The 16,332-nt window shown below is 37.5% G+C and overlaps 2 protein-coding genes across 2 annotated transcripts in view; one reads left to right on the forward strand and one right to left on the reverse strand.

Moving 5' to 3' along the window:
- Nucleotides 1-16,332, reverse strand: part of DOCK2 (dedicator of cytokinesis 2) — a 170,603-nt gene that overhangs the window by 66,490 nt on the left and 87,781 nt on the right. The gene's annotated exons all lie outside the window — the stretch shown is intronic.
- Nucleotides 1-16,332, forward strand: part of INSYN2B (inhibitory synaptic factor family member 2B) — a 38,069-nt gene that overhangs the window by 551 nt on the left and 21,186 nt on the right. The gene's annotated exons all lie outside the window — the stretch shown is intronic.

Consider the following 16,332-nt stretch of genomic DNA (forward strand, 5'->3'; position numbering starts at 1 on the left):
GCTTAAAGGCATAAAGACTTTAAGAAGGTTATTTCTTTTGTTGAAACCAACTTCTAAAACGTGGCTAGCTATATCTGTGATTATGGTACTGCATGGACGCCTATTCTTAGTAACTGTGTGTGGTGCTTTTTAAATTAACAAATGATAAGCTGTGATTACTGAAAAGAGCCATAAGCAAAGATCATATATTGCTGGCCAGTAACTCACACCAAACCTGTCAAATTTACATCAGTGGGACTTAATGATACCTAAAAAAGAAGGTGATGGTAAAGCTGGTTTGCTACAAAAACTTCCTCCATCATTTCCAGGTAACTGTAAAGCAGGAAAACATACACTATTTGATCTTTAATAATCCAGCAATCTCAACTATTAGAAATTAACTGCTAGCTTCTTTATAGGTTAAAAGCTTGCCCCTCCCTCCTAATCCCCAAACGCCAGCAATAAAGATTCGCTTCTCAGACGCAGCCTCGGCTCTTTAAAGTACTCACACGCTCTCAGCATCACCATTCTCACGGGCAGCACTTGAAGTGGAATACAGGACTATAAAGAGCTGTGATCAAATCTGCACGTATCTCTATGTATTCACTTAAATTCCCCTATGCTGTGTAAGTACTTATTACTAGAATGTGCAAAGAGCATGAGCTGCTTGAAAATACAGTAAGTTCTGCACAATAACTATGCATTACCCTTTGGATGCAGACTGCATCCTCACTAGAAGGGCAGAAGAAATTCAGTATAAAGTACCACCTGCAAATACAGTAGTATAATGCTTATGATTAAAAAAAAAAGTTGCATTAAGTCAAACATTGTCTGTAGGAATTGAATAGTGTACAAAAGGTTATGGCAGAGAAGGTGAAGTTCTTCAGTCATGTCAGGAATTATCCTGTGAACTGCCACAGAACAGGTTGATAGGAACTAGGTCAAATGTATCAAAAATAAATGCATCAAGGTAAACACTTGACTAATGAGAGAATACTACCAGGAAAATTAACAGAAAGAACTCTGAATACACTGCACTGCTATGAAGAGATCTAATAAGATGTATGTTTTCCGAGTGAAAAACTTGAATCTTCATTTAAATATAAAAAACCCTGGAACAGAAACAGCACTGAATTCTCATTTTTGAATTAAGCATTTGGCTGACAGTCTTTCAAAATGGGTAAAGGAATAAGGAAACTGATAGTGTGAACACTGCACTTCCATCAGGGTTAGAAACATGAATAAATAGGTGGTCAAATGAAAATGAGACAGGGGGAAAAATGTCTCAGGAGACATTCAAATTCCCTGTCCACTTAAAAAAAACCCAAAACATAATATCAAAATTAAATGAACTATAATGCTGGCTGTAATAGAAATACTGCTAAACAGTGGCTAAGGTAAAGGAAATGCTGGTTTGGTTCGGTATGTACAAAGTACATCCAAAGGGATCATAGACATATACTGTAAACACGTAGGGCTTTCTAAGGTCAAGGGGAAAGAATGCGGAATCTTTCCCGCTGTTGTGAAAGTTCGTATTAGCTGTGGATGCAACATGTACAGGCAAAGAACCATCTGAAAAACGTTCAGGTCATGTGAGTAAGATGACAAACTTCACCACCTAGCAACTAAATCCCAGCATACTTTATAACAGCTGATGGTGACAGGTTGCCGTAGTAACTTCAGATAATACTAGCACCACCAGAATAAATAAAGCACTGGAAAAACAAACAGCAACAGAAATAACGTAGAATGAAGGTACATTTGGATTCTCATCTAGCAGAAGTGTTTCAGTGGCTGGAGGGTAGGTAATCATGCAGCTGTACTTCTGGAAGGACTAAAGAGGGTGTTTTTTTCATGTAGGCACTTGGGTAACATTTATCCTCATTAATAGAGCACTTCACCAACGTAGAGCCTGAGTTAAATATATAATCACATGCACATCATTAAAAAGCAGACAAAACAGAAACATGAATAATTCCTAATAATTCAAAGATTTCTGAAGGCCGAAGATGATGTAGTTATTTTTATATTCCCTTTTTAGCCGAATACTGGATGTTCTAAATGCTCATTTTACTCACTATTGCCATCAGCCTCACAATCTGTAACCCTGTGTTGGTGCACATTTGATTAATGAACAGTTTTCTGTATTGAGCGAAGAATCTTCAGAAGATCACACCTTTTTGTGGAGTATGAAGCGACCATATCACGTAGATTAGATCTAATTCTCAACTTCTTTTCAGGTTAAAATAGATGTTTCAAAACACATTGTATCTTAGTGAGAGCAATTGTAAAAATGGCCCACATAAACAGGGTGACCAAGAATTTCTAATGGCTAAGCAGTTCTTGTTTTGTTTTGTTTAGAGACAACTGCAAATCTTTCTAAAGGAAGAGTGATAAATATATTATCTTTAATGTAATTATAGAAAAGTTAACCAATCAACTGTTTCAATCCAATGTTAAAAATCATCAATATTTATGTTAATAGCCCAAGCACATAATAGAGAAGACCTCCCAATATACTGTTTTCACAGAATTGAGTCTTGACAACTGTTGAGCATTGTGAGGCAAAGAATAATGTAATTACCAGACATGATGCCATGAAGAACCACAGTGGTTTGGAGTCACAGTTCAGCAGAAAACCATGCTAAAACAGCACCATATGTAAAGGGTAGCACAAACATCTTTATCGTATTATGCAAACACTAAACAAAGCCACTCTGAAATAAAAAGATAAGCAGAATTTGAAGTGACCTGCTAATGTAGTTCTGTTTCTTCTCTAGAAACAGATGTCACTGCCAATGCATGTGCTGTACTAAACTGTACATTTTCTAGCTGTAAAGGCACAAAGAATATAAATATTAAAACAGGCTGCTGTGCACCAACTTGGAGTATTCACCAGATCTGTAGAATGTGTCTGAAATGGGAAACAGCTCTTAATGCACGCAGACTTGTAGCTTGCCAATGAGTGCAGCTTACTGATAATTAATTTACAATAACAGATTCATCTATTCTTAGTAGGTCTAAGGTTTTAATTTTCCATTTATGCACTCACACAGTTCGTTGGGTCTGTCGTCTTGACTTTACGGGCTGACTGAACAGAAGCTCAGGCACCTTATTCCTGCATCTCACTGACACCCTTTGATTTCTGACTGAACACATGCTGGGCTGTTTTACTTTGTTCTGCTGTTTTCTATATACTCGTATGATTTAGTCAAAAGAATATACAACTATAAAAACAGCAGACTACCAGATGGAAAAATATAGGACAATTTCATAACACAATGAAAAAGTGATAGCAGTGCTCTGTAAGATTTAAATATATGTTACAAGTTAGACAATCAAGGCCATTTCAAAATTATTTCATTTAAGACTTTTCCAGACATAGATAAAAGCCATAGACAATGGTTTATGACATGACAAAAGCAGGACGATTTTTTAAGAAAATAGCCTTTGCCATTAATTTTTATTTATTTTAAACTTTGTGTTGGTTTCCCAGCAATATTCCAAAAATATTTTTCATTCTTTGCAATGTTTTTGTTGTTTGGTTGGTTTTGTGTTATAAATCCACTCCACAACTTCTACTGCAGTCTCTGGCTAGGATGAACACTCTACTGTAATTGCTCCAACTTAAGTCTGTGCTCAAACACAGTTGTGTAACTTATTACTTTTCCCAGAATATTAACATTGTGTTCATCTTTAAGGCCTATGTACAAATAAATTATGGATAACACTATTTAGGATGAAGTGAGAAGACGACCATTTGGAAAGAGCAATCACAGCTTGAAACCTGAACTGTCTCATCCAGAGCACAGCTCCCCAAAAAACCAGCTGTTCCACCTCCTCACTTAACCCATGCTGCCCACACTCCCAGTCACAGCTGTGCTGTCTCATTTGAAATCTTCCATCCTTGCCTGCAGGGCTCCATGTACCTTTATGCTGCACCTCTTCCCTCATCCTCTGCAATCCACTAATTGCTTCACCACAATTACTGTAGCTACTTTCCAGACTAGTCTCAGAGGCCAGAATAAGCTTCCTGCCCTGGTACGTAAGATATCCACTGAGAATCCCACGTATCCCAGTGCTGTCAGGCTGGTTATTTCACTAATTTCTCATTCCAAGTGCTGTTCCACTTCCCTGGTGCCACTAAACCAGCTGGTCAGTCACATTAGCAAAGCGTGGCTTGTCCTGCCCAGTGCGCTCATCCCCGTGTTAGAGATGGTGCAGTCGGGATTCCACAGAAACACTGACAGCGTGCACACAAAATACAAGCAAAGAATCAGACTAAAAGTATTAACCCTGGTTTATTTATTGCAGTAATGGTTACCCAGTCTCTTGCATTTAAAGGCACTGGAAACCAGACTGGGAACTTGAAGGAAATGATACATTGGCTGGGCTGAGCTGGAGCTAATCCCCTGTCCAGAGGTGTAACACTTAACAGCAGGAAAAGCGCAGAGGGAATTGCCAGCTGTATGGGACTACAATGCAAAATGCGCTGGCTGCAAGAGAGATCAACAACTGGGGCAGACACAAAAGGGTAGAACTGAGCAATTTAACTTCATTAAAGTGCAGTAACGTCTTTTACTCCTAATCCACATATTCTGAATCGGCACATATTGTGAGGGTGAATGTCTTGGATGCTGATTCACTTCCTTAAAACTAAACAGAGCCACCTCCTGTATTCTCAGAACTAAGTCACCCTTTAATTGATTTTGTTCTTTTTCAGCTGCACTCACTGAAGACAGGAAAATTAAATTAAACTTCAGCTACATGATCAGAGATGAGACTAATACAATATATTTGTGAATGGTTAAAACAAAGCTTTATGATAATAATTCTGCTTACAACTGCTGAAAGTCATATAGCTCCAGAAACTTTCCTCTTGCTTATAAATTGATCTTACAGAGAAAATAAGGCCCAATAAAAATAATTTTCCAACAACTCATATCCATTACACTAACAAATCTATCAACTGCATATGTTTAGGATTAATTAATAGCAAACTCTAAGGAATCCACTAATATATTTTATTGTCAATTATGTAAGACTTTATTAATTCTTTTTAAGCAATAGGACAGCTGCACTTAAGCTTCCAAAAAACACAATGTTTTTTGTCACCAGGCCAACAAAATCTCACCAAATTCTTCAACTCTGTTTAGTACCAGACATTCTTGTTGATGGGTAAATCTTGCTTTTGTCAAAGTATGCGCAATCCCATATTGAAACACTTGTAATTGCTAATATGCAGCCATCTCTTAGACTGAGATTAAACCCCCAATGCCTTACCTGGTTGATATCCCTTCTCTTAGGTCAGAGTTTGTCCTTTTACTTAGGCCTAGATAAGTAAGCCATAAGATCCAAGTTGCTGAGAAATTAAAATTAAATTTATTTAAAATCACTGTTCTTTTTCTAGCAGCTGTAGCAACTGGATTAACTTTTATGTAAGGAGCCTGGTACTTCTCCCTGATATTTTAAATGTGCACTAGTGCTGAGGTGCTTTTAATTTGGCAGTTCCAATTGTCATTTGCCCCCTTCCACATTAAGAGCATTGCATTGGTACTCTGGTAATTTGTTTAATTTTGTGACAAGAATGATGAAATCAGACTGGAAATAATAAGAATTAATAAATCACCGTTGCATTTATAGCTTCTTTCAAAGAATAATAATTTATCTTCGCCTCCATATTTCAAAATTGTTTTGACTGTTGTTCTGGCGGGGTGAAAGCTGCCTAACTGTGCGTCTGTCCTGCTCTGTGGAGGTGCTTGAAGGGGACCAAAGGAAATACTCAGCACACACCACAAATACACATTGACTAAAGCCAGGAGAAATGTGTACGTTTTCCTTCAAAGCAATCTTTTACATTCAGACTGCCTTAAAAAAAGAAGTTAACTTGTTACATAGTTCTTCGGGAAACTACACAAATGCTTATAAAGAGGTGTCCCCAGGACCGAGACAATGAACATGTGGAGGGGCACCAACATATCTAAATCCATCCTGAATCCTCCACTAGAGCTCTCAAGATTCTGGTAACAAAACAGTTGAAATAAATGGAAATGCAGAGGTAATTGCCCTGAAGCTGCCCTATTATCTCCATCATTTACCAACATGACCATGGTAAAGGGACTCTCACTAGAATAATTTTGCTCTCTGCTTTTTCACAGCTACAGTAGGGGAAAACAGAACAATTGAAATAGATTCATGCATGTGTATACAAAGGAGCTCAAATAGAGATGTGAATTTACCCCCACAAAAAAAGAATTCATCCTACATCAATAGACAATGATATAGAATGCATCCAAGTCTGCATAAATGGGGAATTTTCCATCATGGAAGGAAGATGTACTGACATAAATCTTGGCTCGTGTAACACAGCATGCGTACAATTTCATGTAATTTTGTAACTATATAACTCCTACACAGGATAAAATACTATATGGCTTTTAAAGCCAGCTAGACTAGGAAAAGGTATTATATCAACTTCTTCATATTGCTGTCAAGTTGCTACTCCCTATCACCGATGAAAACAGGGACAAAGTGCACAGAAAGAATATTTTCATTTTAAAGTAAAACCAAAGGAGTAACTACCAACTGTTGTAACAGTTTTATTTTGCATATGCAATATGAAAAAATATTTAAATTATATCTAAGATGGCTTTATATTAGGTTTGTTTGGGTTTTTTGGTTGTTTCTTTGGTTTGGGTTGGGTTTTTTGTGGTAGTGAGCTTTACTTTTAAACATTAAAAAGATCTGCGTGTGGTTAGCAGAGTAACTGGCTAAAAAAGAAAGTTTATAGCAAAAAGTCTTCCTAAGACACTGAATCTTGGGTAGCTGTTTAATAGAAACCATAAGGAATACTCAGTGAAAGGAGAAAACCCCATGAGAACACGTGTATAAACATTGAAGGATAAAACTTCAAAAATGACAGAATGATGTTCTAGTGGGTATTCTGCAAACTCCTCCCAAAGCAGCATCCTTCTTAGCTGTGGCTCTTTGCAAGGACTGCCGCTTCGCAGATGCCAAATTGATTTAGTTTCTGTTATAGGATCACAGAAATAAAGAACGGTGAAATTGTGATAATACAGGACAAAACTTATCAAAACAGCCTTGTGCGCACATGCTCATCTCTCCTGGAGGGACTGTGTCATACCAACAAACCATACCCAAGCTCTGGCAGAGTAAGGAATACATACCCCTTTCGTAACTCTGCACCAGTCCAATGAGAGCTGAATTTTTTTATGTGCTTACTACAAAACTAAAAAAGGAGACAGGAGTGGAAATTTCTTTGAATAACTAAATCAGGGAATATTCTCATGTTCCATCAGTAGTGTGAGTGTCCCTTAGTTTCTCAATAAATGCAATGTAGGACCCTCCAAATCCTAAAACTGCAGCAGGACAGGAGTTCATCCTCTTCCACATGGACCACTCACAGTTCATTTTTTCCATCCCTGTTCTCCCCTCATTCCCACTAGTCAAAGCAGAAGAAAATGTCACACAGTGTATGGCAAAACACTGGCCTTGCTCCCCACATTTGTGCTGGTTTTTTGTAACACACATAAGCACGCTCAAAGGCAATGCCTCTGCTACCTTGGCATTAAATCCTTCTGACATTCATTCTGAAATTCATCTCACACACACACAAAAAAAACCCAGACATAAATCCTCCTCAGAATAAAAGGTGAATGCAGATATAACAGCACTGTGTTACAACACTTCTTCCCAAACATAAACTGACTTGGAAACTTTTTTCAGCATTTTAACAAACATGAATATCAACATTTTTTGTGGTGCCATGTCATCTGTCCACATGAACTTCTTTGGAGGATGATAACTATATGCCATGAGAGAGATGCTTCTTTCTTTGCGTTGCTTTACTACCTAAACATTCAGGGCTATTTGCAGTGATTTTTTATTTTTCCTCGGCACTAAACTGGGATTTCATTTAAATAGATTGTCTTGCTAACTAACAAACCAGGGTGCTAACATCTCCTGAATCTAGCAAACAGAGAAACAGTGGGTGTCGATAAATGTTAGAGAATGGCATTCTTAGCAGAAAACAAACAAAATCAGAATCACACTCGTTTATAAACAGACTTGATCAACGGGAGTGCCGGACAAATAGCATATATGAAAAATATAATCTGTTATGCCTCTGATATTTAGCGTATGTATCTCCTAAACAGTCCTACAAGGCTCTTATTTTTAGGATCAGTCACTGCAATACAGAATGCGTGGGAGCATCAGTATATTTCTGAGAGCAGATATAGAAAAGAAGGTTGTGATTAGAACTATTGCAACCTACCCATCTATTAATTATATTTCTATATTAATGCTATTACATTTAATATCCATTTTAGAACTAGACTACTGAAACTGTTCGTAAAAGCTTATTAGGTGATGGTATGTAGAATCATCCTTCTTGTACCACTCCACTGAAATGATACAAAAGGATCTGTTTATGAAGCAAGTAATTTTTTGTTATTTTAATTTAGTAATGAGTATATTATACAATCACCTCTATAGAACTGAAGGGCAGAGCAAGCACTTGGTATATGCTACGCCAACACATATCTGAAAGAAATTAACATATTTTAAGATAACTAACCTCCCGACAACATCATAATTGTATGTTCTATAAACTAATTCTTTTCTCATTACAGTTAGCATGAACCCATTGTGCTGGATACTACATTACAGCTTCTTAAGCCTGTATCTTGTGATCTATTGTGTGGTTCCTATTGAAACAAAGCCCCCTCAGAATCCTGGTTGCAACTGTACAATATTGAGAAAAGAATATGGAAAACTAGGACTGATTCTCATGCTCTTATTTAACTTCAAAGGGGACTGGAATCAAATCTCCCGTTTAGATCATTATCATTATTTTCAAGGCATGTTTTATTAAGAAGAAAAAAAAGTGACTTGTTCTGCTCAGTTTTTATTGTAAAAGCTAGTGCTAATATTTTATAGTTTTAAACAGAACTTACTAGACTGCAGAGCTTAATGCCAGGAATTCAGTAGCATAGAGTATTTTTTCTTAATTTAAAAAAAAAAAAAAAGACAGCACAAGATGCTGCACTGTCTTTCCCACAGAATTTCTCATATTTAGAAAACACAAGTAACTTGTTTAATCTCTTCTTGGTAGAATATCCTGACCTCAGAGATTGCTAAATAAAATAAAGATGGGGCCAGACTTTTTAGCAGGGACTGTTGCGATAGGACAAGGGGTGATGGTTTTAAACCAAAGGAGGGGAGATTTTTGCCCCGAGGGTGGTGAGAGCCTGGCCCAGGGTGTCCAGAGAGGTGGTGGATGAACCATCCCTGGAGACATCCCAGGCCAGGCTGGACGGGGCTCTGAGCAACCTGAGCTGGTGAAGATGTCCCTGCTCACGGCAGGGGTGGCACTGGGGGAGCTGGGAACGTCCATTCAACCCAAACCATTCTATGAATAAACATTTAAGTGTTTAAATAATTTTAGCAACTAATTACAAATCATTTGTTAAAAATGCAAAGACAGAAAGGAGTTACAACCAAACGAGGTGAAAGAATATCGTATATATGGCATCAATATGATGCCAAATGAACAAGGCAACAGAGAAGCAGCAAATTGGAAATAGATGAACAGTAGTGGAGCTCCCTTACCCCTTCCAGATTTTCATAAAAAAATCTAAATGGCAGTGCTGCAATTAGAGAGTTCCAGGACATTAGGTCAGACTTAGCAGGTTGTACAGCTCAAGTCACAGATGCTCTGGAAGAGCAGAGTAATCAAGCATGAAAACAGGAAACCAATAATATAGCCACCCGGATTTTGGAGGATAGAGAAAAAGAACTTGCATTCTGTTGAATTCAAGAACATATTCTCCAGGACTTCACAGCACTGTGTAGGGAAGAGGTTCTTTGGCAGCAAAGAAACTAAAGAAAATAAATATGTAGGATATGGACATGCATTTCTCTATTGCTGGCTCTTCCTCCTTTATCACTGGTGCAGCCCCCCCACCCCCTCCCAGGTTTGGGGCATATCAGCACTTCAAGGCAAGCTAAGGTAGGAAACAACCTAACAAACCAGCCTATGAGCACCATGGGGTCATGCCAAGTGTATGAAAATAAGTATTCACAGTCTGATAACAGATAGAGAAATGTTCATTATTGTAGACATAATCATGTGAATCCTATGGTTTTCTGGAAGGTACTCACAAAGCAAATATCAGGAACACAAACATCTCTATCAACATACAAAATCTGGAAACTAAAAAAAAAAAAAAAGGAAAAAAATGACAGAGAGGAGAGGGTGTTACCACTGAACTAGGTCTCTCTTGTTACACAAGGATATACATGCCTTTAGGCTGCCAGTTAGACAGACTTCTATTCCTGCCTTATAAGGCTTTTTTCTGGGTTTATAGTAAGAAAAACATAGCAATATTGACAGATTACACACAGTAACATTTTTGTAGGTTCTGTCATCTTTTCCAAGTGTTGTTTGATTTGTTTTGTTTTAATTTCACATGAATATAACACCATCGAAATCAACAACCTGAAATGCATACCAAATTATTTTTGCTAACACCATATAAGATAACCCAAGCCGCTCTAATGGATACTAGGCTGCCTGCTTAACTCAACTTTATGGCAAGGTAGCCATTTGCTTTCTCATTCGACTTTATTTGGAAAATATTGGAAAAACTGCATGCCCAGTCATGTCTGAAATGAGACCAAGAAACCACGTCTTTATGTTTTATATGTTTTGTTAATAAAGCAGGAATACAATTTCAAAATACTCATTGAATTAGAGTGCTACTTACCCAAGTTAAACCTAAAGCTATTCCCAAGGAGATCTTTTAGAATGAAATTATTGTTTAAAATAAAACCTCTACAATTTTGTGACAATAACCTCACTGCAGAGCCACTAAGGCAATGTACTGCTTGTAAGGCATAATGAAGAAAGGAAGTAACTTCTATAAAATTACTGACATCACAATAACAGGCCCCAGGAGAACATCCCAGGAAAAAACAAGAAGGAAGCTGTTCTTCATTCCAGAGACACGGAAGCAGGGCAGGCCATACTACGTATTATGTAGCCATTGTTGTTTTCTTCTCCAACTCACAAGAGATGCTTTGATCATGTGAAATACTCAATTACATGAGCCATTCTACATTTGTAGCACCAGAAAGCACAGGGAAAGTGATTTTAAGGCAAGATGAATTTACTTATGTGATTAACTCACATATTACTTTTTAAGGCTTTCACATATTTCGCAACATAGGAGGAACAGGACTTCCTATTAATTTGTAGAACCTAGTGCATATGTTCTACCTTCCTGTCTGATTTGAAGTTTACTGCCTTCACTTGTGGAAAACTAATTTCAGAATAGAAGTATCCTCAAAAACATGTTATTTCCACGCCATTTTTGAGTTAAGCTTATTTTGATTCCCACATACAATTTCTGGATTTCTTCAAAATGCCAGCCTAAGACTGAATAATAAAAAACCCAACACTGAATGACAAGTAAGAGCCACACAGCTCAGCACAGCACAGATTTATTAGAAATGTCTGCCAATGATTAACTTCTCTGACCGTTTAATAACTTTGCTAGCTAAAAATAAAATTTGATTTTATACAAGTTATAAAACCAGTTACAAGATACAGATATTAAGAAATATCTGACATGAGTAAAAGCAAAGAAATAGGCTTTTGTTTTGCTCTTGGCATCACTGGGACACTTGCTTATGTTGCTCAGAGAAGCAATGTGCAGTTAACTTCTGCAGCAAGTCCAGAGCCCTTGCTGTGTTCACAGATCTCAACCTTCCCTTTAGTGACCACATCAGTAGATCATTAAAGAATGAGCTACTGTTCTTTGTGTTTCATCATCTTAGAAACTCAACAAGTTTAAGGAATGCCCTTCCCAAGAGGACAGTGAAATGCTTATCTACGCTTCTGTGATTTCTTTTTTTTTTTTTTTAATTTTAGTTTTTTGCCAGATTCTTGCAGCTCTGCTTTTTGGAGGCATGCCAGGACAGACTAGGCACAAGATCCAGTTGATTTTAAGTGCCACGAGCAGAAGACATATATATATATAATATACGATACTTGAGTATGTTTCAAGATCTCGCTGTCTTCCCCCCATCTCAACACATACTGAAGTATCACTTCACTTTTTTCTTTTTTTCCTGCCATTCCCTTTAAATAGCATATTGATTTTATCATGTCACTACCTGCACTAAAGCCACTTCATTATCTTACTGTATTTTGTCCTCCTAAGATTACACAATTGCCCAGAATGTTCTTGATCCTGTTTCTAGACGCAGTTATGCAGTGTGCCAAAAGACCCACAGCTACTGCATCTCAGCCCTTGACTTTAGAACACTGTGGCATCTCAATAATAACCTCTAACGGCAGTCTCATTCTCTTTATATAGGCTTTTTAAAACTAAAATTAAGGGTAACGAATATCATGAAGATTAGGAGATGAATATACCAAAGCAATTACTTCACAGAGGTATAAGGTTGAAACCTATAAATCAATCCTCCCAGGTTTTGTTTGTTTGTAACAAGTCACCCTCAGCACCTCAATCATCAAGAGCATTTGGGTTCCAGCGGAGTGTCCAGTCCCTATGTAACTCAGACCTTTTCCAGCTTGCTGCATTGACAAATAAACAAGCTTTGCATAAAGAAGAAAACCACATTTTCTATCTAAATATCAAGGGACAGAGCTGTTTGATTTTTTTTTTCCTCTTTGAACACTTAATATTCCTACATTCCTCAGTACCTGTTAATACTGAGGTAGTTTTAAACTCTCATAACCTGTTTTAAGTCAGCAATAATAATAATAGTATTTGAATAAAGTGTGAAGAACAAATCATCAGTTGTCTTACTCTAGCATGGACAGATTTGACTGATATGACCTTCTGTGGCTTTGAAGAATGAATAGTATTTAGCCATTAATAGATTAAAATAATGCTACATATGGCAATAATGCTGTAACTTAAAATTGGTACCTGTGTCAAAGAATGAGCAGTGGAGAAGGTTACACTCAATGCCTGGGGCTCCTAACACTGGGAGTGGTGCAAATCTTAGAGAGCAATTGTAAGACTACTTCATTTTTCAGGCTGCAAATAATTAACTGAAGTGGGCTTTTTACAAATCCTCTCCTCACAAACAGCAAGGCTTTTGATAAGCAGCTTCTCTCTCCTTTAGAAAAGGTGTTCAGGAAATAATGATGCTACAATTCGGTTTTAAAGGCACCTGCCCTGCATAGTAATCTCTGTACCTCAAAGCAACATTGAACCATAAAGCATTAAAATATACAGGATGGAAGTGATCTATAAGATGACAGAATAAAGTCAGAGAGAATTACAGATAAGTTGGTGTACCAGACTGAAAACAATCACTTTCAGAATGCTCATGAAAGAAACTAAACCTGCAGCCTTTCTCACAGATTGGCAGAGAAGTACTGCACAACAGATCAGATGTGAGAAAAGCAAAATATGCTACACTAGAGACAATATGAAATCCACCTAAAATTTGCAATACAGAGCCAAAAGAAGAGAACAAGCATGCCCAGAGACTTTTCTGTCATATAATTCTCATTTATTTAATTGTAATGCCCAAAAATATGCCATTTATCTCTCCAACATCATCAGGTTGGTGTATTTTGAAGTAAAATGACTTCTAGCAGGAACTCAATACACAGAGCTTTGTCTTTTGTTCTACTCTTCTCACCAGTCCCCTCCAGAATGAATAATTCTCATTCATGGCAGGTTGAAGACAGAATGAAACAGAATTCATACAAGAACCCAAACTACCAACAATAATATCACTGCTCTGTTTTGCAATCATTGAAAGACAAAACACGCCAATACATTAGACTGTCTTAGCAGACTACACTGCAGAAAGATAAAACCTGAGAAAAGATTCCTCTGATACTGAGACCAGATTTTCTCAGAGGATTCCCCAGCTCATTATATGTCAACCTACATTCTTTCTCCACCTGCAGCTTTTCACACCAGAAGTAGGGAGCTTATGGGAAATGTCATTCTCTGCATATATCCTGCCAAAGCCAATAAGCACAATTTCAGTCTCTCCAGAAGTTACTGTCAGCCAATTCCTTGTAACCCAGTCTCCAAACTGCCATAATTCAATTCCCTCACACTGAAAATGTTTTTCAAAACCAGCAGCTGGGAAGAGATACAGCAAGGTATATTCAGCTAAGTACACAAAATACGTCTCATGAGGACAAAATACAGTGCCACTTGCGTTTCTGATGTCATTCACATGCCTGAAGGAATAATACAGGTAAAAAAAAATCCTCAAGATGCAGATTTTAAATTCCAGCCCTGTTATCACGATGAGATCTGGCTCAGCCTTTCCACACAGGTTTCAATATTTCTGTAGGAAACCCAGAAACCATGGTGCAATGTATTTCAGCAAGAACCCGGCATGATTTCTTCTCTCACCATCTCCCAATATATCCAGAAGGTTTGTGATATAAGTGAGAGTAACAGTTGACTCCTTACATTTACTGAATACTCCCACATACTCAAGTGGTAAAAAAAAAAATAGGAAAAAGATGACGTTATGGAGATCCTGAAGAATCACAACTGAAACCACCATGCTTAGGCGGAATTACGCACAGCTGCAGCACAGCAGACTGCTAAATATGTTGGGAGTCAGCTTCGCCATGTCATTCTTCGTGCTCTGAAGTGATAAATTAATTGAAAAAACAGAAAATACAGAAATCAACTGAAAGCAAAGGGGCTGCAGCAAGTACACTCAAGAGTTGTTTTTTGCAAGTAAGTACATACTGTAATGATAAAAACAACTCAAGTGTAAAAGTCAGTCTTCAGCAAGTGCTTCACTCTGCTTTTAAACAGTCTTTGTTTCCAGGAATTCAAATCTTTTCAATGCATCTAAAGGTCAAAAGGAAAACAGCTCTTAATGTACAATGACAGTATTACCCCCCTAGTCTTCCTTTCATACTCACCCAACAACCCCAATATGAAGAATTTATTATGCACCCTCCAAATAGACAGGAATGGAAGAAATACTCCATCAAATACTCAGACTTGCATGGATGCAAAGTAAATCTGTCTATACTTTTAAAAGCACCTAATACAGTAACTTCTTGAGGAATCCAGAACAAATCTGCCTGGAAAATTCAAGTATATAAGCCTATATACAAAGAACATAATTCTCTGTTTTGAATACTAGTGTTCACTCTATTTCCAGTCTGCACATCCATTTGAACACGGAAGACTAACAGCAGAGTCACAGAACGCAGACAATCATTATTTCCCCCAGTTGTCCATTCAGGCCTAATGCTGGATTCCGTTCCCTGCCTGCAGCATCTTCTGGGTCTGCTCACGGGAGAGAAGACAAATCACAGTCTTTCTAGTCATATTCTCAACAGATTCATTGAGAGCCAATTCTAACCTATAAATCACACTTACAGGTCAGCTGGGAGCTCTGCAGAAAGAAATAATGTTCCACCTCTCAGTCGGGCTAAACTGCACTGTTAATGCAGTGGCCCACATATTTTAAATGGAATCACAGTGTCTAATATTAGGACTTAATCCAAGATTCCGGTATTCCCGCCTAGAGTGCACTGCTGTACTAAACAGCCTATTCAGAAACAGCAAAATTGTCTTCAGTAATCAAGCGACATCATTCATGAATACACATAACAACAAATTACACAACTTGGGGCAGATGGTGTCATGTTGCTAAGCATTCCCAACATACATAGTTACTGTAGGAAAATATTTAGTTTTTTTAATGTTGTTCCAAAATCCAGAAGCACAGCAATAAAAACCGCAGTGTTTTCTAAAACTTGAGAACATTGTTAGAGAAGATAGCAAAATTTTTCATCTTACACACTTAAAGTCTTCCTGCATACTGCATGGACATCAATCACAATCAAATCAGAGTTCTGCAGCTTGCAAATGAAGACAGAAGAATCATGTTCAGTGTATGAAAGTCTAGGCAGTGATTGTTTCCTTTTCCTGAAAGGAACTTTACTTATAGGAAGATAAAGTAATTCCAATAAGGAAATAAGCAGTTTGTCTCAATCAGTATGATTTAAACTAAAGTTACCTTGTCTCCATATGCAATGAAATGGAATTCAAAGGTGAATAATACATTGCCAAAGTTAAAACAACTGGAAATATTTCAAAACCACAATCTGGATCCCTATTACTTATCCCTCTCTATGCAGGCAGTGGCTTCAGTTGGATACTTACTTCCCTACACTATGACGCATTTTAAAAGGTGAAAGTTATCACTGCATGTTACAGCCAACAAGAATACTATAGATCTGTGCATAACGCAAGAAAGAATCCTTGAAAATATTAGTGTGAGCCAAGCACTGAG

The sequence above is a fragment of the Columba livia genome, chromosome 14 (assembly GCF_036013475.1).
Source record: "Columba livia isolate bColLiv1 breed racing homer chromosome 14, bColLiv1.pat.W.v2, whole genome shotgun sequence".
Lineage (NCBI taxonomy): Eukaryota > Metazoa > Chordata > Aves > Columbiformes > Columbidae > Columba > Columba livia.